The following is a 27,264-nucleotide window of genomic DNA, read 5'->3' as shown; positions in this document are numbered from 1 at the left end:
AGTATGGAGATTCCTTAGAAAACTTTAGAGCCACCAGCTATCCCACTGCTAGGTCTATATCTAAAGGACTTAAAATCAGCATACTGTAACAACGCAGCTACATCAATGTTTATATCAGATGAATTCACAATAGCTAAACTATGGAATCAAACTAGATGCCCTGCAATATATGAATGAATAAAGAAACTGTGGTATAATACACAAGGGAATATTACTCAGTATTAACAGAGAATAAAATTGTGGCATTTGCAGGTAAATAGATAGAGCTAGAGAATATCATGCTAAGTGAAGTAAGCCAATCCCATAAAACAAAATACTGTCTCTGATAGGTAGATGCTGATGCATAATGGGAGTGGGGAATGGGAAAAATGGAGGAACTTTGGATTGGGAAAAGGGGTAGTAGGAAAGGGGATGGGCTTGGGGATAGGAAAGATGGTGGAATGAGATGGACATCATTACCTTAAGTACATGTATGATCCCATGAATGGTGTGACTCTACATTGTGCACAACCAGAGAAACTAAAAGTGTGCTTCATTTGTGTATAATGAATTGAAATGCATTCTGCTATCATGTATAACTAATTGGAAGAAATTAAATTAAAGAAAGTTTCTCCTGATGTTCTTTATGGTTGAAAGCAGCCCCTGAGTGAATGGTGCCGAGTAGTCCTTTACAAGCCAGTCCTAATGTCTTCTATCCTGTCTCAACCCTCTTGCAACACTCTCCAGACTCAACTACAGTTAGATAGGAGGAACTAGTCCTGGCTTTCTACAGCAGTCAGTGACCTTATTTTACAATAGCCTATTGTATATTTTATGAATAAGCAGAAGAGAGGAGATAGAGATTCCAAATATAAAGAAATGAGGAGATGGATTGCTAGTTTCCCTAATCTGATCATTATATATTGTATACATGAAATGAATTATCACACTGTACTATATAAATATGTATATTACTAGTGTCCCTTTAGAAATATTTTTAAAATGTCATATCTTTTCCTCTTTGTCTGGATCATTTTAAGTGCATTTATTCATTCACATCTTCATTTATTGATCTTATTTAATAACTTATATCTTATTAAAAACCATGTATGCATGCTTCTTCCTTCTTTTAATGTAGGCTAAGTTAGACTTTCTGTTCTAGATGAGCAGCTTAGAAAGAGCGAGCCTGGAGCCTGAATCCTTAACACACCTTATCTCAATTGTATTGATTGGCACCTTCATAATTTTCCATATAGATTACACTTCTCTATTTGGGAGTTCATCATAATTTTTAATATGTGAAGACTACACTTTAATTGACACAGAATTTTCAAAGACATTATTTCCCTTGATCCCGACAACACTTGTGCTTTCTTTCTAATTGTTCCAAAGCACAGATACCATTATCCTCATTCTACAGAGGCAGAAACTTAATTCATATTTATTGTTTCTGTTCTGTGTTGTCACTGTTCCAAATAGTGCAAATACAAAGTTGAGCAGGAACATTTCGCCCCTTAAAAATTTTATAGTTTTTTTTTTTTTTACAGATGGTAGGTCCATAAACATAAAATTAAAATTCTTTATATTATAGGAACCCTAATAACACCAAACAATTTTACTTGCATGAGAATAGCAAATCTTATAAATTATTGTTATTATTTGTAAACTTTTTTTTACAAATGACATTACATGGGAGAATCAAAGAGGAGGTAAATTAAAGGCAAAGCTTAGAGGAAGAGGAAGAATACACCAGGAAGACCTTGGAGGCAAGGAAGGCATTTTCAACAGAGGGGAGACTATGTGCAAAGTCCTAGCAACGTTCAAAGTTAACTACTTTGAGTTTCCTGAATGAAATATTATCTGATAAATTGCTTCTAATATGAGTGCTCAGAGCAAACCATTGTTGGAATTCTTGATTTTTTAGTCATGTTAGTTTTAGGGAAAAATCAGCCTGCACTAACAAATTGCAACAGTTATGAATACAGTAATGACATAACAAGAAAAATCAAATACAATTGAAATGAAAGTGCATCAATTCATACTGGATTTTAGCTCTTGTAATGTTCATTCAAGTTTAATGTCCTATATGATTTTTCTGAAAGCTGTGATAGACTAGCGTCTGCAATTTGGCTTTGCCTGGCAATTTGTGTTTCCAACCACAACCTCAAATTTTAAAAATAGAATCAATCCACATCCTCTCATCCGGTTATATACAAGCTATGGCTAGGGCAATAAAGGGCAGTTGATAATTATATTCAATCGATTAGCATCATCAGATTCAATGAACTAATGTAAATTTGTGTATAAATAACCCTTGAGAAGCAATTTGTTTAACATCTTTGTCCTTTGTCACTTTTCTGAGGCTGATCAAAGATTAGAGAATTGTGTCCATTGTTTATGGTTCCATTCTGGTTGCTCTCTCCATTTTAATATTTTCAGTTGGTGACAGTTTCTGCCATAGAAATTTTTAAGGTGAAATGTGACTGGAAGTGGAGTTACCAGACTTGTTTTTGAACCTGCATTGCTTTGTCTTAGATTGAAAGACTGACTGGAGGGAAAATGGAGGGAGTTTGGTGGCACATCCAGAAATCTCCCAAGTCACAAGCCATTGAGTGCAGCCCAGGTTTTCTACTCTTCCATTGTGAATAGAGTGAGACCCTCCCGATGGCCAGCTGAGTATCTTAAGGGAGTCAGCAGTGGACACATGCTGTAAAATAACCCAAGGAGGGAAGACACTCTGGAGGCACCAAAGCTCATATCAGAAAATGAAGACTTAATATTTCTCTTCCTGACTTCTTATTCATTTGTATGCATAGAAAAAAGAACAAGTCTCTCCTCTCATTTCCATTTAAGATCCAATGGACTGAAACTGGAAAACTGCCTCAGTAACTGATTTTCTAACCAACGATGTTCTTGACAAAGAAACAATCTGAAACTAGATTTGCCGCAGTCTCTGGCTGGGCACAAATCACGAGCCTCCACAGCTTGTAGATTCAAATGGCAATTCTTTATTCCCGAACTCACACCGGCCGTCTACAAACACGTTCTGGGGAAATCCACGTTCTCTGCCCAAATCCACCACACCTGGGCTTCTGTCTCCCAAATATACTGTCTGACCCTAAGAACTCAAGAGGAACTCAGGCAGCAGGATACGCCCTATTCTAAAGGGGGAACACCCTAATCTCCTATTATGCTAAACCACCCTATTCTAAAGGGGGAACACCCTAATCTCCTATTATGCTAAACCGGGGACACCCTAAACATGGATCCACCCTGGTCCTTTAGCAAGGTCACCTTTCAGGAGTCCTTCCACTAGACATCATGGTAGTAACTGGCAAGGAAATTGTCATACCTACTTGGCTGATGGCTCCCAGCACTGAAGTGTATTTTTTTTACAAAGGCCTCTAGTGAACTTGTCACTTCTTTCTTATTTGGCTTTATTGCCATGATGTCATCAACAAATTCATGACTACAATGTTCTGTGCGATGTCCAAAAGTCTGGGTCTATTCAGACTATATAATTGCACAGGGCAGAAGAGGGTAGTGACCTCTGAGCTTCTCTGTGAGGCAGGTTTCCTGTTCACCATCTTGCTTCTTATCACTTTGATTGATGGATGGTCTTTCAAGTCTTCCCATAGAAAAATACTTATTGATGGACTTTCAAGATTTACATGGTATAAAACTCTAATAAACCCACTTCTCTGGATCTTCATTTATTCATATACATTCTTCTACATAAATTCTAGCATTTTTATTCACTCAGTCAGGACTCATTGCTTTCCTAACTCCAGGAAGAATATACCTGTATCAGTAAACTGTCCCAAACCCAACTCTGTATTCTTCTGCCCTTGATTCAGCACCCTGTTAATCTACTTCTATATGTACTCTTTCAACTCCCATGTTTTCTAAGTTTTTCATTTAATTTAGAACACATTTTCTTTCAGCCCTAAAAATTCCAGAATGTTATCTAATAATTTCCAGGGTAATCATGCTGTGAATTATCCCCAGATACTGATCATAGTGAAAATATGGAGATACTGTTTATGTTTCTGCATAGTCTTCAAGTAGGGGATGGCAGATAAAGTGCCAATGTGAAGGTGTACACACAGAGAATTTAAGGGAATCAACTTTTTTTTTTTTGGTTGTTCATGAACTTAATTCCAAGTCTGAGAATCCTATTCCTTCCCAAATAGAATCTTGACTTTGGCTTTGCTGACTAACAAGTCTGAGAATACTACACTCTTTAAAATTCTTAGTCTCATGAATAAGACTTGTGAGTTGTCATCTTTTCTTATTCTCTACCTTCAGGAGAATTGAATTTCTTTACATGTTGACTAGCAGGTCCCTTGGCTTTCACTCTCAGATTTTAATTGAAGATTCATAAAAGAACACTAACTTTTCATTATCATCTTCAAAGCATCTATTGCATCCATTAGCGATGTTCTTTCAATTCCTAATATTTCCCAGTATTTCTCAAATATCTTATATGTTGAACCTGCTGGTGCACTTCCTTTCAGGGGTATACCATCTAAATTCAACACCAATAAAAATGTTAAAGCTATAATGTTATCTCCATGCTTCACATAATACCAGAGATGGAGTCCTCATTGTCAGTAAGCTTCAGCTCCAAAACCACGTCTTAAATTTGGCACTCAAACCACTCATGAACACAATAGTCATAGCTTTTTTTCCTCTGGAAGTCAGAATATTTAATAGAAATTAGGTCCAGAAAGTGGATTGGGGAATTTTCTTAGAATCAGATCCTAAGAGAGAGTGAAAGAGGTAAACCTGGGAAGAGAGAGAAGTTGGGCTGTGAATCATATACAACGAAGGATTTGGGCAATGATCCAGGGGACTCTGATGACCCTTAAGAATCTTTCCAAATTAGAGCAAGTGGACTGGACCTTTTTATCCTACATCTACCAGTCATTGCAATTGTGGGTATAGCTGGAAAGGGCAATATGATGTAGACACAACAGATATTGTTAGTCAAGGGTGATCTCTGGAGGAGAACTCAGAAACAAACTGCTGTCATCTCTCAGCCTCTAGAGAATGGAGAATTAACCAGGAGGGCTAAGACACCCAGGCCAACATCCAATATAGGAAGAAGTCACAAAAGTTCAGCACTGGGACTAACATGAGGTGAGGGAGGCATTCATCTCAGGAGAAAAATAATGACTGAATCCATTTTAAAAATCAGCATTAATGCAAAAACAATCTATGGTGAACAATATATCAAAATTTTAAACAAAGACAGGATCAATATCACTGGATTTCCCTTCTGCTTCAGGCTCTAATGTGGCTTGACACAATCCTAATGTAGAACTTTTTTTGGTAGATAATAATTTCTTAAAATATAACTAAATGTTCATTAACTTTGGAAATAGTGCACATAATAATGAAACCACAATAAAAAATTACTGAGTGCCTTTTTAATGCAGAGACTGAGCTGGAGACTTCAAGTAAAACAAAGCTCTAATATTTGTAAGACAGGTATTATAGCCCCCATTTTCAGAGGAGGCTTGAACAATACCAGGGATTAAGAATTTTTATGCACAGGAAATATCCAATTTTTACATAAATCATGGCCTATATTTTTAAATAAGTCAATGTCATTTTATAGTCACATTACAAACTTGGGAAATGACTCAAAAACTTAATATAACTCTGCACCAAGTACTAAATATCAGAATCCAATAAAAATTTTTATTTGACATGTGATAAGTGTAAAACCATAGCTTTTTAGGACTTTTCCAGCTGTTCTGGTTTTTAAAAAAAAGCATGCCTTGAGATTAAAGGTCCATATTAAATTCCACATTCCCAGAGATTTCTAGAGAGCACTCACTGACCACTATTTCTCCCTTGTTGTAGTCACAATGGAACTTTCTCCTTGATTGGAGCACTTTTGACATAGTACTCTGGATTAGAATTACCACATGTTTTCTATGTGTTCTCCTTTAGATCACAACTTTTCAAAATGTATTGAGTGACTCATTTATCATTTCCCCACATACATGTTGAGGGTAAACAAATATGTGTCAAAAGACATCAAAATAACAAATGTAGTAAGCATGTCCCTTTCTGATTGATGTGCTCACATTCTCTCTCTCCCTTTTTTGCCCCCTTTTCTTTCTGTATATATACACACATACATACACATGCACACATACAAACGCATGATTTTGACTCGACATTTCTATGGAAAGAAATAAATTCGTCCCAATCTTTTTATCTGTACTAGATCCCTACTTGTGGTCTATTTAAAATGAGTATTGAAAAGACAACTCTAAAAGATGAACTGTCTTTAGGATTTTGGTTAAACTAAATTGGGTTTTTAAAACATATGACATACACATCATACTGATAGTATTGATTAAAGAGGTAAATGAAAAATTGAAAATAGAGATTGTGCATCTTACACTGAGTTCCTGAAATAGTCCCTGAAATAAAGATTTGGGTGCAAATGATTTATTAAGAATATAATCTCAAGAGAAATCAGCATAAGAGAGGGTGAATAATACTAAGACAGGGAAGAGTTGAAAGCTGGGAAAAAATTGCAATTATTCAAAATAAAAAAAAAACAGCGAGAATCATAACATTATCTTGATCCATGGATACACTGCAATATAAATTTACAATTTCAAAAACAATTTCATACACCTGCCAGTGGCTAAGTACTCCTAGTTACATAAATGCTCTCTAGCTCTGAGCCTTCAGGTGAAGAGACACCAGTAGTTCAAAGTCCATCCTCTGGAGAAGGCCACAGGTGAGCCACTGTGAAGCAAAACACTCAATTTGAGTTCAGGGACTCAGATAGCCTGGCTCTGAGGAAGCAAGAGAAAGAACCACCAGTGCAGATGGATGTCACCACTAGCTTTGCTAAAATCCACTCACTTTTCACATCAGATTGTCTGTATCCTATGATACATTTTCAAGACTATGATTGAGTACAAATTCTGAGAAAAAAATTTAAGAGGATATTTTAGCAAGATGGGCTTCTAAATAAGATGAAACACATAATGTGTCTCCTGGTGTTACGTATCCCTTAGTCACGGATTCAGGACCTCTCTTGTACTGTCCAATATGGTAGCCCCTAGCCACATGTGACTTCTGAGCACTTGAAATGGGATGAATGTGACCATTCATTTAATTTAACTCTACTTAGAGTTAAATTAAAAATTAAATTTAAAAAGTAGAAAAAAAACAATTTTACCTATTTTTGTTGTAGTTAAACACAATCCCATTGTTTGGGGCCAGTTGCATTTCACTTTAATATTGAAAGAGTTTTTATTTTACTTATTTTTTCTGTGTTTCAGTGCTCATTGAAGGTGAGTGTGTGTGTTTTCTAGTATTACACATGAACATTACCAATCTAGGCAATATCAACAGACTAATTTAACTGGACGGATTTTTTTCTATGCACTGATAAATGCATTTCAATGTTCTTATTTGGATATTTTATGCAGATAGCATGAATTACAAAGACACCTAAGTGAATCCTAATTGGTAATTAAATTGAAATTCTTATTTTTGTCAGGATTTAATTAAATTAGTTTTCAAGTTTTAAAAATCAGTATGACACACTTTTACAGCTAAGATGTAGACACACTTCTAATGCAGATTATAATGGGATGAAAACAGACAGTATCACAACCGGTACATTATTTGCTTTTTTAAAGAAAAATACTGGAAGAAAGTATGCCATAAATTTGATATCGAGTTTCAGTTACAATTTATGAAGGTGAAACAAAATGAAAATGCTGTTTATTTCCTGTATAAACAAAATAATGTGTGCACTGTTGCAACATCCTCAGGAAATACATAGGGAAATAAGGCATGTTGCAGTGTATAGTAGAAGCAGTGGACCCCATGGTCAGTGCCTACAGACAGACCTTGCATGTCATATAGTGACCACTTTATGAAGTGATGCTATCCAGTACATAATAATGTTGTTGATTTAAACAGTGCATGAACATTTGCCTGATGCCGTAAGACACTACAACCAAGAATATGTGAATCCTGTTTAGAATAAACAGATGCTCTTTCTAAGGTGGAAAAGGACACACATAAAGAGCCAGACTTCAAGTAGTTATTTGATATCCTTGAGAGAGAGCCTCGCATCCAGTGCTCAGGGTTTACTTTGGAAGCTGACTGTCTGGCTTTCTGTAAGCAGCGTGCTAATCAGCCTTGGTGAAGTAGCCTGGTCTAGAGGAGAATTAGGAACAGATATTGAGGGAAACAAGCCCTGCTTTTCATAGTATTTTCTAAAAACTGATGAGGCCACACTATCTTCTACCAAGAGGGATGCTATGGTTTGTCCCCACCAAAATTCTTGTCGAAGTTTAATCTCTATTGTGAGATATTAAGATGTAGAATGAGGTGGCATCTTTAAGAGATGATTAGGTCAGAAGAGGTCTGAATTCATGGGTGGATTAAGCCCTTCATGGGTCAATGGGTTATCTTAAGAGTGGGTCTGTTGGAAAAGCTGAGTTTGCTGTGTCCCTTCCCTGTGCCACTTTCTCCCTGTGATGTCTTGTGTTATTTCAGGACTTTGATTAGATTTCCAACCAGTAAGAAGTCCATAACTAGATGTGGTCCCTTGATCTTGAGCCTCCAGAACCTTAAGTTAAATAAATCTTTAATATATGTAGATTGGCTGGTCTGTAGTATACAGTATTGCTATAAAATTGACCAAGACAAAGGAATTGGTCCATTCTGCAGAATGATTGCATTCAATGAAATAAAACCATACAAGATTTTCAATTGCATTTACCCTTAGATCTCTATCATATATTTAAACATCAGATCCCTTCCTTGTAAGGGTTTTCTTTCAAATTACAGCTTGTAGAGACTGAAGATTTGACTCCACCTAGAATTATCTTAAAATGAAGCCTTGGGCCTGACCTTGCACAAGTAGTTTTTCAGCTGTAGAAAAAGAGTGTTTATTAAATGAATTTCAGATCTAAGTGAAATAAGAGCTTCTAATATGCAAACAAACTTTAAAAGACAAAAACACCTTTGGATCCAGCATTCTGGTGGCCCTCATAAATACTAACATGTAGAATTCTTTTCCCAGTGTGTGTTTAATATGTCAGTGGCAATATTCTCCTCTGAGAAGCACTATGGCTTCACTGGGAAAGTAGAAGTTCCCTTAGAAAGAAAATCTTCTGATGAAGGTCACACCCACCAATTCAAATCTCCTATGACAAAGCCTTGTGGAGGTACTGATATGCATATTGCTAGCTGATTCTGATCTGAATAGCTTTTTAAAAACTTTATTATACTTTACTCCTGACTGCAGAATTGATATGACCTCCACTGAAGTTTCTCCACTCAGTCAAGGTTAACAGTTTTGTCTACCTCCTGTTCACTGGGTCCCATGGTGTTCTGGGTAAGCAGGATCATTCTCTTCACACAAAGCTTTTCTCTTTCATGGTGACTTCACCTCCACATAGGGAAAGTTCGCAGACCTGGCCACATATACTTTCATTTACTAAGATGTACACATGTCTCCTATTAACATTTTGCCTGATTTTACAGCTAATCTGTCCAAAAATTGATCAGCCTTAGGGATTTGACTATTGTGAGAGGAATAATAGAAATAAAAGAGAACATTCCTGTCATGGTAGAGTTTAGAATTTCATGGTCAATCAACATTACTTACTATACTTGACAAAATTTGAAACTGATTCAAGCAGCATTCTATACAATTCTAAAATAGGCTAGTTTAAGGATTGAGGACACAGCCCATGCTACCCACTCCACCCCACCCCCAAGGCCTAAAATATCTGCAATACCACCCACGAATATCACATTTAGGTAATTGTGGTCCGATATCACATTTGGGTCACTTTGGGTAAAAAATAGATAGCTGAATGAAACTGAGCCAATAAAAATCTCTCTCAAAACTGATTTCCAAAAGTTTTCCTTAAGCCCTTGAATGGGAAGAACATGTAAGAAATAAGAGGCTGCTGAATGGGATACATGCTCAAAAGACCTATCCATGAATATGAAACAAAGGAAGTGTGCATAGGAAAATGGAGAAGCGGAGAAAGAAGACAGAATAGTAGATCTGGTTCTCGAGGCTTCAAAATTCCAGCTGATATTGTTCCTTAGGTCCAGATGAAAGATCAGTCCTTATATGCTAGGAGATAGCTAGTAGTCATCCTCGCTTGCTAAGCTAGTCTAAGTATCTGAAGTTTTTACCCCAAAAAAGTACAGAGAAAACATAATGCTAAATGCTGTGGTTCAGAATAAGCTGTCAGACGTCTCCACAGCCTTCTGCAACACTCAAATATGGTTTCACAAGGTAAGAGAGAACTTTGTTAGGACTTATGGCATAAAGGAGCAAGGAATACTTAGCTATGATTTCTTCCTCTCTGAAGAGGGTATCACAGGTGGTTAGAACAGCATGATCTATGCAGAGAGGCAGGATCAGACTTAATACATGTGCAATGCCAAGGGAACAACGTGATTCACACAGAGGGGTCATGCTGTGAGCCTTGGACACATCTGGCAAGTGCTACAGAAATATTTATTTTTGTGGATGACCATGATTTTTGCCCCTTGTGGTTATTGACTTCACAAGATCAACGATACTTCTAAATTGTGTCCTCTAAAAGGTCAAATAGCTCCTCAAAGAAATACTTGACTCTTGGGCTGGGAAAGGATAGTACTATAAGAAAATACTAAGAAAAAATATATAAGGGTATGAGAATGACCAAGGTGACAGTTTGAAGTGTGATTACTAAAATAAATACATGGATGAATTATAAAGCACTGGGAGAATAGGAGCTTATGTATTAGTACAGGTAAAAATTAGGTTAATAGAGGGTGGAGAAAGGAAAGCTCTTGTTTATTAATGCCAAATGTCAAGGACTAAGTGTAGAAGTAGTATTTGAGTTTGGAAGCCTTCATTTTGCAACCCTCATAGTAAAGTTTAGATTAGGCAAGAATTATGAGTGGATACTAAACCCGGGAAGGAATTTTGACTGAGAACTAGGATATTTGCATCATCTTAAAGGGATCTCTACCAAGTATTTATTACTTGTGATGGATGGGAAATAATTAATTATACAGTACAAATATAAGACAGTATTGAAACTCAATAATAAAAAGTTGTATTATCAGTAAAAGTAATATAGACATCATAAGCCCTTAGATGTGATCCCTTGAGAGAAGCATAACTCTGCCTACACAGTATTCTGGCACAGAATGCACATCCTAATTGAATGATGAGCCTGCATTTGAAAAACACAAAATGAGTAACAATTGATTAACAAGGGGAGAGGTCAACTCTATTTCTTCAAAGCATTAATGTTATAAACAACCACCAACACTGGCTGTGAAATGTTCCAGAGAAGATGCTAAAAAGTGCTGAGAACTAAATGCAATACATGACTGTTTGGAGGGGGGTGGAAATGACCTATAGCATACTCTTTGGTTTAAATGACAAAATTGGAATACAAAAAGTATGGGATAAAAAATATGGCACATTAAATTTACTGAAACTGATAACTGTATTGTGGTCATGTTAAAATCATATTTGAATTATAATTGTCCTTATCACGATTCTTACTATTCATTGAACACACACTGTGTTAAAAAGCTTTATGCTTTACTTTCTTCCTTCCTCACAAAGCCCCAATAAGGAGACAATCCAACAGGGATCTGTCCTTGTAAGGAGATTTTCCAGTGTGGATGTTTCTGGGATCTCAGCCAGCTGATTATCGAATCCAGAAAAGTGAAAGCATTTCTGTTGTAAAATGTGGTTTAATTCTGCTTAAAAACAAATTCTGTCCCTTAACAAACCTAAGCACATCAGGATGAACTTGATGGAAACAAAGGCAGGGGACTCAGGAAGATATACTTTGCTCTCATGTGAAGTAGGGATTGGAGAAGGGTCCAGAAATCAATGAATGATGATGTCTTTACTTGGTGACATGAGGAAAGAGGCAGTATAATAAAGTCATGGTTAAAAGTAAGGATAAACCATGAGGCATGATTACAGAACTGGCCTGAGCACTAATCACATTTGTTGTTGCCTCTTGGGTAAGTCATTCTACTCTCAGGGCTGACTTTCTCGATAATGTGAAAACCAACCAACCAAACCACCACAACAAAAAATCACTATCTGTAGTTCCCTGCTGCCCCACAGCACCGAGGATTGAACTACCCAGGGTCACTCTACTGCTTCTCTTGCCAAGCTACATCCCCAACCCTTTTTCGTTCTTCTTTTGAAACAGGCTTTCAAAGTTTCTGAAATTGATTTCAAACTTGGAATCCTCCTGCCTCAGGCTCATGAGTAGCTGGTATGGGTCACTACACCAAGTTTCCAGTGTGTTTCTTAACACAGGAATCACTATGGGTACTTTCCAAAGTAAGGTGGCACCAGGGAACAAAGCAGATCAATGAAATCACTCTCTACAGAGTGGAGTATGAGAAAATAAATTTATGCATGCATTGCTTATATATCTCATAATTGTGGGTGTATAAACATATATCTTTTTATATCACTCATGTGCATATCAATGTCTGATTTGTTTCACTCCATATTAAGTAATTACATGCCCAATTTAACCACAATATTTTATGTAGGTCATTCATTTATAATTGATGCACGTTATTCCCTTACATGAAGATATCATGTTTAAAAATTCCACTTATGGTAGATATGAACAATGTTTGTCCCCAAAATTCTCAACACTGAAACAGTACCACTGTAAATATTCTTGCACAGGTCATTTGGAAGATAAACACAGTCTTCTCTTGGGCATATACCTAATAGTAATATTGTCAAGTATAGGGTAAACTGTTTATTCACCTTAGTAGATAGTACCAAAACATATTTCCAAGTAGTTGAATGAATTTCCCTCTTACCAGCAGTGTGTGAATTATCCACTTGTCACTATCTTTATCCACATTTATTACTGTCAACCATGATTTTTTCAACCTTCTAGCAAATGGAGAATGGTATTACATTGGTTTTTCTGTTACTTATTTATTTTGGAATCTTGTTGATAAGTGGAGGATTCAGCACCTTTATCATGCCTATGTGCACATGACTATCCTGCCTCTGAATTACTGAAAGGTCTCTCTCCCTTTTTAATACAAGTGTCAGCTTCTTTCAGATTTGTAGATTTTCTTCACCTATTCTAGATGTAAGACAGTTTCCAGGTATATATGTTACAAATAGCTTTTCTGACGCAGTCATTTGCTCTTTCATAATCTTAATCTATTAATGAACAAGTTTTTAAAAAATTTTAGTTGTAGATGACACAATACCTTTATTTTATTTACTTATATTAATGTGGTGCCGAGGAATGAACTCAGTGCAAGGCAAGTGCTCTACCATTGAACCACAAAACCAGCCCCAAAGAACAACTTCTTATTTGAATGGCTTCTATCAAAATTTAGGCTCTGCAGACAGCAGGCTCTGTAAGAGGCTAGCATACCTGATGTTTCAGAGATTACTCTTTGGATCAAAGCCATGCAAAGAAAGGGAACTAAGAGAAAAGTCAGGTAGCAATGCAGGCCTAGTCTCAACCAACCCTGGCAAGCTCTAGAGCATGTATATGCTCTTACAGTTTCCTCACACTGGACAAAAATGGCAGCATGTTACCAGGTAATGGTTGCAGCAGTCCCTGGAAGAGTAAGGCCTTGGGTAACGTGGTTCTGCACCCAAGGCTATCCCTAAATCCAGAGGATGACTGATTTGTTGCAGCCCTCTCAGCAGCTGAGGTAAAAAGTCCTTTCTTGAAAGGGTTCCAGTCCAATGCTTAAAATCATTTCTCTTTTATGGTTGGTGCTTTTTGTGTTGTAGTTAAGAAATTTCGCCTACTTGACTATGATTTTTATTTCTCTATGATTTCTTCCAGATGTTTGAAAATTTATCTTTCATATTTGGGTCTTATAATCTGTCAAAGTTTGGTACATGGCATGAGGAAAGGGTCAAAGTTCCTTCCTTTTCTAACATGAGGATCTAATCAAAACAGCACTGATTAATATAGACTATTGTTTTCACACTGCATTTCAGTGGCTCATTTCATACTTAAACACATGACTAAGGCTGAGAATTAATAATCTAGATGCTTTTAAAGCTCTTTGTCAGGTCTAGGTTTTCTAGATGCAAAATAATAAGAATTAGAATGTGATTAAAGGAAAATTATTGTTTAAACTGAAAGTGGTCAGTGATAATGATAGGAAATAAATAGATATTAGATATTTTGGCAAACCTAATAAATTTGGAGAAAAGTTTGTGAGGCTAACCCAAACCTAGTGAAATGGTACTTGAGTTTGAAGGAATAAAATAAAATTGATACTGAAAGACTTGATGGATGTGTGCAAAGTATTAAATATAGTAGAAGTGTTAGACATTGATGTGGGTACCATTCAAAGTCACTCCAGTCTAGAGACATTTAATTCACTACAGAAAGATTATTAAGTTTTTACTTTGAACGTCAGAAAATGTTTCTTTGAGTAGTAATATTTTAATCAAGTACTTTAATAAACTTTGGAGGGTAAGGAATAGCATATGGGGAAATCAGGATTTAAGGTTGGAAGACACTTGAGAGAGGAGTTGGTCTGTGAGTGAAGTTTTGTCCTCCATCAAGCACCACCAAACTCTCTTCTCCACCCCTCCAAGCTGTTCAAGTTTCCATCTCTGTTCATCCTCTCTTTCTCTATCTCTCTCTCCACATGTGTATGTGCATATGTATATGTGTGTCTTTTATAGATATTTCAATCCTGCCATTTTTAAGAGTCAATTAATGACTATTTCCTCCAGAAAACCATCTCTTGTCAGTCTACCTTATAACCCATCTCTGCATGTGGCCATCACAACATTGACCTTGTCAAATCCATAACCAACTATATGTGAGCACTGCAAGGGCACAGACCAGGAATTATATACTCCTTCACTGTTGCATGGCCTGGATCATCTGGGTGACAGTAGGCCATCAATAACCTTTTTGTTGATCTGGACCATAATTTAACCAAGATAAATGAAATGGTATCTTTCCCAACTCAAAAGCCTAAACTTGGACTTCACATATAATAGGTTCTCAATATTTTTTTTCTTAAAGAAAATAGGAAGTGAGTGTGAAAATTGAGGCCCTGTTCATCTTGATTAACATATTGTGTTTGTTAAATAGAGAATTGAGAGAAGCAGCCAAATTTGATTGTGGTACTAAGTCACAGGGGAGGTGGTTTGTCTTTAAATACCAAATCTTCATGCTTCTTGAGCAAAAATAAATAGATGAAGTAGGGCAGAATCTTAGTAAGTTTTGAAACTGACTTACTTTTCAGAAGATCATATTTCATAAAAATTGCATTTTTCTTATAACCCCTGGTTTTGAGGAATGAGTTAGGTGTGGTTGTCCATTTTAGCTCTCCAAGGGTCCAATGTATGAACAAGTCAGGTGACTTTTTAACAATGTACTAACATGTAAGCCATATACTTGGAAGTGTTTCCTCTCCTTAAAAAAGAGAAAATATCCTTGTGACCTAGAAAAAGTTTAAGTGATCCTTCATTGCCATTAAATCAGTAGAGAAGCTAAGAACATTAATATAAAATATGGCTCTTGGAGGATATTTCCAGTTGTTATTTGTGTTTTTGCCTTGACTATTACTAATTAGATTTTCCAATAGCCATTGAGTATGAGGTTTCCTAGAATTAAAGGCATAGCAAGATATAGAAAAGATATTGCTTTCTCCAGAGTTTTATGAAGCTGATATCAATCTTTTGTTTCATAAATTTCAGACTGGTTATTATCCTAAATGTAGGCTACAACGTGTTCAAAGTGACATTGACAGGAATACAAATAAGAGTGCTCATAGTGATTTGAACCACTGGGGCTGAGAAGGAATGGCTTCCCTTCAGTGCCTGGAGAATGGAATGAAGAAGTCATAAAGCAGCAAGCCTTTGAGGTAAATCCGAACTGAGTGACTCAGTGAATAACTCCAAGGTACAGATTTTGCTGTTAGTTGTTTCCTAGTAAGAGGAGAAAGAGCAAAGGTTTACATTAACACTCAAAATATGGGCTTGGGGAAAATTAATTGAAAATGTCCAGGTCCAAAATCAAGAGACCTGGAGGTTCTGATCCAATTTCTGAGATTCAGGTGACCTTGGACAAGTCGCTCAAGTCCCTGGGCTTCAGAGACTTTTTGGTTCTGTTTTTTTCTGATGTGTAAAATAATAACACTGAAAAAAATAATTTCTAAAACCCTCCCAAAACTTACAGGTTTCTATTAGCAAATCCTTAATACTGTGGCCAAACCTGACGACACCAGTTGACCATTCACAGTGTGGGAAGAATAAAAAGTACATTATTATTATCACAGTTTTATAATGGAATAAACTGAAGCTAGCCTAGGTCAATGGTGTGTAACTGGCCATAGATCAATGAACGTTCTAGGTTCCACAACCCAATCATGAGCTTTTATGCACATAGTTGCAGAAATTTGGAAGCATTTGTTTCAGGACTCAATAAGAGATTATTTAAGCCAAGGCCTCCTTTTGTCCTCTGCTACACAAGGAATCTTTAGCCATGGGAGTTGGAAATGGTTACTAATGTCTTATTTCCTGTGCCATGGCCTTCTAAATGTCCACCAAATACACGTTTCCAGGTCCTTCTTGAACACAGCTGAGTTGAAGGCATTTCCATCTCCAACACTGGTGTTTTTAGGTCATCCTGAGTTTTGTAGATCCCATCCAGCCAAATCAGAGGAAAGAACCTGTGGGAGCAAGTGTGAGAGAGTCTTTGAGCTCCATTTCTAGAAATAGCCTGCATCACTGTTTTCATTCCATGACTAACCCAAGGCTGTACCTAATGGTGAGGGTTATGTCACATTCAGGGTAGTCCATAGTCTTTTTCTGCAGGGTCATCTACTTCTAGTCACTCATGCTTGTTTCAACATCAGGGAGTGAGGATGTCACATGACTTTGGAGAATTTCCCCTACTGCCTGCAGAATAAAAAGACAAAATCCCGAACTTGGCTTCCAGAACCTTCCATTGGCTGAACTTCCTTTGCTTTGTCAATCTTATGCACACAGCTATGAATTCTTTGTTCCTGCCTCATGGTCTCATGGATTCCTAACATCGTATATTTACTCAGACTATTTACTTTGTCCACCTTGACATGTCTAAAATTGCCTTCTTTCTAACAACCAATCCCTGGTTTATAACAACTAGATGGGATATTTCTCTCTCCTTCTCCTCCCACTCTAAACGTCTGTGGCCTTATTATTTCTGTCCTGTATTACAATAATTCCTGAACTTGCTTTAATGCTTATTAAATGCTGTATTCCTTCCTAGAACTTAGACTTCCATGGGACAAAGGAGTTAGAGGTACATGACAAACTTATCTATATATCCAAGTTCCCAGAATCCCAAGTGACATGCTGATTAAATGTGTGTGCTTAACTACTGAAAACAATAGACAAAAATACAAGGAATGTATCAGTTACTGTATGTATATGAGGGATTTCTTTTTTCATCTCTTCTTTCTTTTCCAGCTGTCAGTGTGTTTGAGAGAGCCCCAATAGGAAAGGAGGAGTGCTTGCTTTAGTTGATTGTTTATTGGTTAGTGTATTTCATTATTTTCTTAAGAAAATCTTTAACTCCCTTGTAATATAGTTGTTTCAAAGAGTTAATATAAGGGTTGTGATGTGGACTTTCACATTTTACCATATGGAGAAAAATAGAAATTGTCTTCATCAACCAATCAACAAGGGTGTAATAAGCGTGGATTAATCTTAAATTAATCCACCCATTAACAAGGATATAATGGACAACTCTTTCCTGTACGAAGCCCTGTGATCAGTTTTAAAAATGCAATTATTTCTACAGCACTTACTATGTAAATGGTCATTTCTAAGTCCTTTATGTATATCACCCGGAAACTCAAACTTTTTAATATTCTAATATCTCTTTGAGTTCAAGTCAATTATTGCTCCCGTTTTTGTAGAACAAACCAGATAGGCCAGGTAACTCCCAGATGGCCATAAAGACAATTAATTGTGAAGTGAGCCATGAAATCTCACATACCTGAGGATTCTGCTACATGACATTACAAAGCATCAGATCTTCCAGAATAAAGGAGACAAAATTACTTGTGATATATTTTAGAATTATCATTTCAAGGCATGAAAGAGAGAATGTAAAAAAAAAAATTAGGGGTGGGAAATCAGCATGACCTATGGAATGGGGAGGCCCCTTGACAGGTATCAATAATATGGACTTGAATGTGGTTTTGAAAATAAGGATTAGACCATCAGAGGGAAAGAGAACTTTATAGCAGGGAGAGAAAGAAAGCAAGATATAGGGGTTCAGGAAAGGCAGGAGCAGGGCCGAGCTTTGTGGCTAGTTAAGAGATGACCATGTAGAGGCCGAGGGCAGAGGGGACTCTCCAGGGTGAGTAGGGGAGCCCATATATGCTGTCATCACTGCCAACAGACCTAGGCTACTGTTTCATTCTCATTTAAATTTTATGTATTACATACATATATGATAAAATCGAACACTTCAATTTTTAACACATTGTCACATGTGCTCCTTGCTCTATGTGCATGTGTTTATCCTCACATCTTTCTCCAGAACACATTTGTTCTCATTTGAGACACAAAATATCTGGAGATTAAGCAGAAGAGATTTAATATAAAGAACTAACTAGAATGAAAGTACAGCTATAAGATACATGGAAATATCATATGGTACCCAAAGAAGCACAACTTGGGAGAAGTTCAGAGTTCCTAGGAAAGGTGTGTCTCAGTTCCCCAGGAGCAGGCAAGGTCATGATCTAGCCAAGCTGAAGCTGGTCTGAAATGGCTGATCAAGCAATAGACCATCCTCTAGAGAGCTGGCCTGGATTGGAAGCAAACTGGGAGCCTGCAGGTCTGTGGCCACTGCGTGTGGGCCACCCAGTCTGTGGTATTTTTTTATGGAAGACAAAGTTGACTAAGATGGAAATCTACTTTTGTGAAATATTATTAAAATTGTATACATTTTATTTGGGTTGTTTGCCTTCTTATTGTTGATCTGTAGGCATTTTTAAAATATTATCAGTACAAGTAATTTGCTTAATTTTTCAGGGTCTGAATTATCTAATTGTTTTCTTAATAGTCTCTATAATGATGTCCAAAGCATGATTCCTTTTCTCTCATGTGATTATGCTGTAAGTATTTTATACAAAGAATCTTTGTCCCATGTTAATTTTTGCAGGAACTTTTGATGACTATAAATTGCAGAGATTTGGAGTTTTTTCTCACTTAATATCATTCTATTAGTTTCATTCCATAATTTTATGGCCTTATTCTTTTGGATAACAAATGAGCTGTCTTTGATTGTTTTTTAAATGAGGATTAAACCCAAGGACACTCTACCACTATGCTTCATCTCCCCCACATTTTTTTTTTTTTTTTGATTCAGGGTATCACTAAGTTATCTAAGCTGATCTTGAACTTGAAATCTTCCTTCCCCAAGGAGGTGATATTACACTCATGTGCCACTCCAACCCAGTGTCCATTTGGTTCTTAATAGTTTTCATTCATCTGATGCTAATCTCCATGTATTTATTTATTATTATCATATTTTTCTATAAATATTTTTATGTTTGTTGCTTTCTTGAGATTCTTTCTGCTATTGCCAAGGTATTAATAATCTTGGGATTGTTTTCAATTAACTATTTCTCTCTTGACTATTTGTACAGTTATCCTGTTTCTTTGCATTCCTAATGAATTATTTAAAAATGTGGATTTATTACTTTCCTGTGAATATTGTTTTTCTATCTAGCTTCTAGAGGGTAGAAAATTTTTCCCTGCTTAGTAATTTCAAACTGACACTTTTTGCTATATTCCGTGAAGTTGAAGTTGTTCTCCTGATTAACTCAGAGATTAGCTAAGAACTTGAGAAAACTTTATATTATCCAAGTTTTACCCATTTGTGGCTTTCTTCTTTTTATATTGAAGTGGTTTTTTAATTTAATTAGTTATACAGGACAGTAGATTGCATTTATGTACTTTGATATATCATACATAGATCGGATATAATTTCTCATTTTTCTGAGTGTACATGTTGCAGAATCATAGTAATCATGTAGTCACATATATACATGCAGTAATAATGTCTGTTTCCTTCTACTATCTGTGTTTCCTATCCCCACATCCCCTTCCCTTCCCTCTACCTCATCTAAGGTAATGCTATTTTTTCCTAGTGCCCCTGCCTCATTGTGAATTAGCATCCACATATTAGAGAAAACATTTGGTCTTTGGTTTTGTGGGATTGGCTTATTTCGCTTAGCATGATATTCTCCAACTCCAGCTATTTACTGGCAAATGCCACAATTTAAATTGTACAGATTTATGACATACATGAGGTTTTAAAATATGTATAATTGTAAATGGCTAAATTAATAACATCTGTATAACCTCATGTATTTTTCAGGTATGATATATTTTGTTTTGTTGTTTTTTGTTTTGGATACCGAGGATTGAACTCAGGGCACTCAAACACTGAGCCACATGCCCAACTCTATTTTGTATTTTATTTAGAGACAGGACTGCCTTGCTTTTGCTGAGGCTGGCTTTGGACTCGATCCTCCTGCCTCAGCATCCAGATCTGCTTTATTACAGGCTTGCACCCCAGTGTCTGCCTTAGGTTTTTTTTTGTTTGTTTGTTTGTTTAGTTTGTTTGTTTGTTTGTTTTTTCTAATTATTCATACATGACAGTAAATTGCATTTTGACAAATCATACATAAATGGAGTATAATTTCTCATTCTTCTGGTTGTACATGGTGTAGAATCACACTTGTCATGTGGTCATATATGCACGTAGAGTATTCAACTATCCTTCCTACCTCTATACCCTTCCTCTCCATCCCCCTTCTCTGCCAAATCCAAAATACCCCTGTTCTTCCCTAGCATGCCCCCAACAACCGTTGTGAATTAGCATCCACATATCAGAGAAAACATTCAACCTTTGGGATTGGGGGAGGGGCTCATTTCCTTTAGCATGATATTCTCCAGCTTCATCCATTTACCAGCAAAACAGAACTAACGTGTGGCTCTTTGCTAGATTTTTAATTTCATTTGTGCTAAATGAAACCTGTATTTGTTTCTTCTGAGTGCTGTGAGACCCTACCATGTCACAGTGTCTTTAAACAACAGAAATTTTTTTTACCACAATTCTAGAACTTATAAATCCAAAATCAGTTTCATGGCAATAAGGGCAAGGGATTGGCAGGGTGATGTTACTGAAAGCATTTCTTGCCTCTTCCAATTTTTGGTGACAGCCAGAAATCCTGGGCTTATGGCTGCATCAGCCTATTCAAGTTCACCATCTTCAAGTCTCTTTCTGTTCTACCTTCATTTCACCTTTTTCTCTATGTCGACATCAAATATCTTTCTATTTTTGTCTTATACAGATACCTTTAATGCATTTAAGGTTCACCCTGACAACACAGAATAATCTCTATGACTCAAGATCCTAAATAGTTTAAAGTCCCTTCTTTGTCATTTATGACACATTCACAGGTTCCAGGGATTAGGTATAGAACTCATGGTAGAAGCATTAATGAGGTGCCATCCTATCCCTCTTGAGTTTCTTCCAGTCTCTGGTTCTTCAAGTCACTATGGTTGGATTTTAAACTTCAATTTTATGTCCCCTAAATCATGTCTCACAATATAAAGGATGTCAATATGTAAACACAACTATGATCCAGAGTAGTTCCCTTCCCCCTGGCACACAAAGATCTATTCTCTCCAGTACCCTTTCACTTTCTGCCTGACTTCAGTTAGTCTTCAGTGTATAATAAACCATCTGATAATTGAGTTATCTAAAATAGCAATGATTTACTTCTTTAATTATTTATTGTTGTTTCCCATTCTGGTGGTTTGACTGGGCAGTATTTCTGATGATCTCCATGGGGTTCACATATGCAATGAAGTCAGGTAGCACTTGAAAGATTATGAGGTCTAAAATGACCTCATTCCCCCATCCATCACTGTGTTCCCTGGTGGCAAGAATGCCTCAGTTCTGTTCCACAAAGCCTCTCATTGTCCGGTAGAACAAACCAGCTTCCATTTATCATGCTGGTCTGGAGCAATGTAACAGGAAAAGCACAATGTGTCTTTGTCAAACCTTGCTTGCCGATGGCCCCATGCCCAAAGTAGGCTACATATCCAACCCTGAGTAAAAAGACTCTAGAAATTCTCAAAATATACCCACTGGATTTTGGATTTTGGATTATAGAGGTGACTGAGTGATGACCTAGAAAGGTCAGTGTCATTCAAAGAAGTTCACTGTTACTCACAGTTCCTCCAGAAACGAAAAGCTGCAAATGCCTCTCAGGCCACAGGGAGAACCACCAGTGTCATTCTGGAGGCAGAAAAGAGTGAGGGGAGGAGTAGGCTCAGCCTTAATTGGAATTTCTTTGGGAAAGACATGGCAGAAAAGGGTCAAAAAAGGGTGTTTTATTCAGTTTTATTCACTGTTGTGATTAAAGACCTGACAAAAACAATTTTAGAAGAAGAAAAGTTTTTTCAGGGGTTCATGGTTTCAGAGGTCTCAGTTCATTGATGGCTGGCTCCATTGCTCTAGGACTGAGGTGAGGCAGAACATCATGGAAGAAGAGAATGACAGAGAAAAGCAGCTAAGGAAATGGCACCAGGAAATAGAGAACTCCTCTCCATAAGGATAAATATAAGTCCCAAAGGCACACTCCCAGTGACCTACCTCCTGTAGTTGCACCCTACCTGCCTATAGTTACCAGCCAGCTAATCCATTCAAGTAGATTAATGCCCTAATTATTTTAAGGCATTAAAATAATGCCTTAAATTAACCAACTTTCTTGCATGGTCTCATGAATGAGGTTTTTGGAGAATCTTGTATCTAAACAATAAGAGTAGGTTAGTTTGAACAACTCCAGTAGGTCTTAGGACATAGGGTCTGTCCCTAGTTATCTGAAACCTGGTCATGAGTTTGAGTTAGGGAAGGGGAAATAATTGACTTCCTATGTGAGATAGACAAAAAAAAGTGATTGGGAGAAGGTCTCCATACTGATGGGTTTGCATATGAAAAATGAGCTCACTGACCAGTAATTTACTGACTCCAGAAATTAGCCAGATCAGAGAGGAGTGGTCTTTCCCCAGCCAGCAAGGCCCCCAAAGGGGGCCTATTTTTCCCTAAAAGTGGTAATAGTGATAGTTAATATCTACTGAGCTGTTACTATGAGTCAGGCATGATTTACCTTGTTCATCATGAATTAGAAAGAATGATTCCTGCTAATTCTCTTATAAATCTTATAAATACTACTGTAATCTCCACTTGTCAGATAAATAAAACAGAATTATAACAGAGTTTTTTTTTAATCTCAAAAGCAGAATGTGGAGTTGGTCATTATTGTCAGTGCAAAACATATTATTGTTATTGGTCTCGGAATAAATGCAAGTATTTATATAAGAGGAATTTACTAATTTGGGATTGCTCTAGTATCTTGTTATCAGGCCCTTAAAAATCATCAGAACAAAATATGGCTTAGAAAAAATGGTAAACAGGGACAACTTATTAATAATTTGTGCTGAAATTCTGATTTTAATCTCTGTGACTCAAAAGTCTATCTCTGAACCACCAGACTGTGTTTTCCTAAATCGTGTGACATAAAGAACATTTCCTACCATTGCTCACTCTGTGTACTGTGCCTTCTGTCAAAGAAGGTGCACAGTCCCTTAATTAAATAACTCCAACTCAACTTCAAGTTCCTCTTCCCCTTCTTTACTGTGTAAAAATAGTAAGAATTTCTCAGTCATTGACAGGCTTTCAAGAAACCAAATGAAAACATAAATTGTGTGAACAGTACATAAAATGATTCTTCTAGACTACTTATTATTTGTCTCTGCCTACATTCCTCTGTAATTCTCCCACAAAAAATAATGTTCATATGCTTTATTATACACATTGTCCTGTAAGGCAAAACTGGTAGGAAGGGAAAACATTTCTGAGTATTTGATCTTGTTTTTAGGAAACTGTGTATCTCATTATATATCCTCCTCCTTTAAACAGTGACTCCATGAAGCAGTGGTCCCCAGTGTGCTAATCCACATTCCCTGAATACTCTGGTAGCTGTCCCAGGAATAACTCCCAAATACATCCAGTGCTAGAGAAAAAGAGAAGTGAGCACAACTGTCTTATTAGCACGGAAGCTCAAGTCTGCAAAAAAAAAAAAAAAAAAATCTTGAGAAACGTTATCTTTCTGTCAATTTTACACTCTAAGGTGGTCAGCAGCATCTTCTTATCATGAGAACCAGATGTTATCATTTGGACAAGAAATGTTCCCCAAAGACTCATGTTCTGAAAGCTTGGTCCCCAGGGCAACAATATTCAGAGGTGGAGCTTATAGGAAGGGATTGAATCATCAGGCATCTGGCCTCATTAGTGGATAAATCAATTGATGGTTAAGTGGATTTATGTTCAGCTCTCAGTGGATTAATCCTCCCTTCACCAGAAAGCTGTGGAAAATGTAGAAGGTAGAAACTGGATGAAGGAAGTGGGTTGCTGGGGGCATGCCCTGGGAAGGTGTTGCTTGTCTCAGCCCCTTTCTTTCCCTGGCTCTCATGCTCTGCTTTCTGACTGCCAGGGGCTGAGCAGCATTCCTCTGCTAGGCCCTTCCACTGGGGTTTTCTGACTCACCTTGTGCCCAAAGCAGTGGAGCCGGCCACCCATGGGCTGAAGCCTCCGAGACCATGAGCCAAAATAGATCTTTCTGGAAGAAAGAAACAGTAAGAAAACAGGAATATTCACATATTTTATAAGTCAAAGTGTTGAGAGCACTGAACAAATATAATTCTAACATCATATTATAGAAATATTCAAAAGCCTTCAGAACTAATTATATTCTTTAAAAAATTAGCAACTTCCAGTCACCATCATCAATCCCTGAGATCAGAAAATCCTGAGATTGACTAAATCAAAGAACTTTTGAGAGAAAATCTAAGGCATAAAAATAAAAGCATTTGCTGCCACATTTTATTTTTGTAGCCTAGAAGTTACAGGAGTACCTTGTTGATAAAAATATTGGTTTTGTGGCTAAAAGTTCTTGAAGTCACAGATTCAAGGGGACAAAGGAGACCCTGCTGTGCCAATATTCTGGAGAATACTTCAGATTTTCAAAGTTTAGGAATACAGGAGATTTTATAGTAAAACATAGCATCACATAAAATATAAATGAATTAGCTAAGCCATTTTTATTTAGAGAAGATTATATATACATAATCTAAGATGTTAGAGAATTAGATAAATATATTATTATTAGTAGATATTTGTTTCTTTTAACAATGTAATTAAAAAGTCATCGTATCCTGATCTTTGGAAATATTTCTCTACTTCAGTTTGTTAAGTAGGGAAAGGCCATAAAATCCTTTGCAAACATATATCCATTTAAGTGCCAGTCAGGTTCCAACCAGAAGACAGAACAACATCATTTTAATGAAGAGGATTTAATAGAATGCATTGTTAATCAGGTATTAGAGAATGGAAAACAAAAATAAAATCATGAATTTGAAGTGTCACAAAGAAAATAACAGAGTAGACAATCGCAATTGTGATTACTCTCCCTAGGAATGGATTGAACACGAGGAAGGAGCTGGGATTCCTGAAAGCACTGATTGGGAGAAGTAGCTACAGAGAGATGAAACTCAGATCTTTGAGAAGGACCTGTCTCCTGGCTCAGAAACTCAGAGGAACTCCTGCAGAGCCAAGCCTGAGACCACAGATGAGAATTTGCTGCTAGAATATTGGTGGTAGCTAAGGAGCAAGGAGGTCAAGTACTAAGGAGCTGAAATTCAAGTACAAAGGAGAACATAGTGGACAGCTGATGTTACCCTAGCCTCCTGGGTTTCTCAGTAGAAGGGTCAGAGTAACACACTAAAATGGGTATAAACTGCCAATAATGTACCAAAACGGCCCACTAAGCACTGTGCCTCCCGTTTAATAGTAATAATGCATGATAAAGCAACTCATTCTTCCCTTTAGAAAGGACAGCACAACGTACTTCAGACCACTAAATCTTGAAAGTTTTCACAATGATGGTACACCACTGTATTTTTATCAAGTTCATCTCCCACCATCTGGCTTGCAAGGATCTAACTAAAGCAACTGATATAATTGACATTTTCTAATCCTATCTTATGGTCCAAAAGGCACAATGTGAGCAGTACAGAGTGGACATTATTAAGATAGTCATGATTTCTGCAGACTATATTGTGAGTTATGGCAAAAGATTTAGTGTTGCCATGAGGCAAGTTTGTGAAGAAGAGCTGAAGGGTAATATCAAAGTGCCATCGATAGCTGAATCTTGCAAACTGGAATAGGGGAACAAACAATGTTTTCTGACTAAAGAACCAGATTCTAAGTGCCTAGAGATATGTTGATTTACTTCTAAACTTACCTTATCATATCTGGAACAGCAACTACAATTATAGCTGCCAGGTAATTACGTTTTTGGGTAATCACAATTGTTCTTGAAGGTCCGTGTTCTTTTCTCAGAGGCTAAATAGGAGAACATTTAGTATTATTAGGGTATGATATGTATCAGTACTAACAAATATTTCAAGATTTGGGTGTGAACTGACTTTTGCAATTGTCATAGGTATGTTGCATAGTTGTTTTATTATTCTGCTAAGTGAAGGAAAGTTCTAATGGCTTCCATCTGACCTATCCTTTGAAAATAAAGTGGCCAATCTATGGATTCAAGAGACCACATATGGGTTGTGGTGGTTTTCAAACTTGTCTACTACAATTACTCCCTCAGGAAGTAGGGAATATACAGAGTGTATTGATAAAACTACTGGGAATACTGTCATTCAAACTTCAGCTAGTATTCCATTTTTTATTATTTAAATTCCATGGGGCTCAGCAGTAGAGCGCTTGCCTCCCATGTGTGAGGCCCTGGGTTCATTCCTCAGCACCACATAAAAGTAAATAAACAAAATAAAGATACTGCATTCATGTGTAACTAAAAAATTATTTTAAAAAAACTTTATTGGGGTATAGTGCCACATTATGGATTCTCAGAAATTATTGTCAGATCAAATATAATCTGATATTTTGACCTTGATAAGGGCCAAGTATTTTGATTTTCCCTTATTATAAAAGTACTATGTCCTCTTTGGGAAAGGCTTAGGTAAATGTTTGTATACATACTTGTGGCAATGTGGCAGGGCCCACCTGCAGAGAGAGAGAGAGAGAGAGAGAGAGAGAGAGAGAGAGAGAGAGAGAGAGAGAGAGAGAGAAA

The sequence above is a fragment of the Callospermophilus lateralis genome, unplaced genomic scaffold (genome assembly GCF_048772815.1).
Source record: "Callospermophilus lateralis isolate mCalLat2 unplaced genomic scaffold, mCalLat2.hap1 Scaffold_130, whole genome shotgun sequence".
NCBI lineage: Eukaryota > Metazoa > Chordata > Mammalia > Rodentia > Sciuridae > Callospermophilus > Callospermophilus lateralis.
This window is presented reverse-complemented; position numbering follows the sequence as displayed.